This window comes from Haliaeetus leucocephalus, unplaced genomic scaffold (genome assembly GCF_000737465.1).
Source record: "Haliaeetus leucocephalus isolate CR32 unplaced genomic scaffold, Haliaeetus_leucocephalus-4.0 Scaffold227, whole genome shotgun sequence".
Taxonomy (NCBI): Eukaryota; Metazoa; Chordata; class Aves; order Accipitriformes; family Accipitridae; genus Haliaeetus; species Haliaeetus leucocephalus.
Window position 1 is genome coordinate 571,445 of NW_010972663.1, and position 297 is coordinate 571,741.

The following is a 297-nucleotide window of genomic DNA, read 5'->3' on the forward strand; positions in this document are numbered from 1 at the left end:
TGGCACAGCGTCTTGGAGAGGCAGCGGCAGGAGATGTCATCCTCCGTCAGCGCCTCTGGGGACCAGGAAAGGGACAGTTGGGGTGACCTTGTGTCCCCCCTCCCTCCCCCCGCCAATGTCTGCAGGCACCAGGGAGCCCAACCCACCCACCCCCCCTCCATGGGGACACGGGTGCTGCAGTAATGGAGACCCCCAAATTGGAGCGGGGGGAGCCCAATTGGCAGAGGTTGTAATTAAGGGTGGGGATAACCAATGCCAGGGGATGTAATGCTGATGGGTGCTAGGATCCTGGGATGG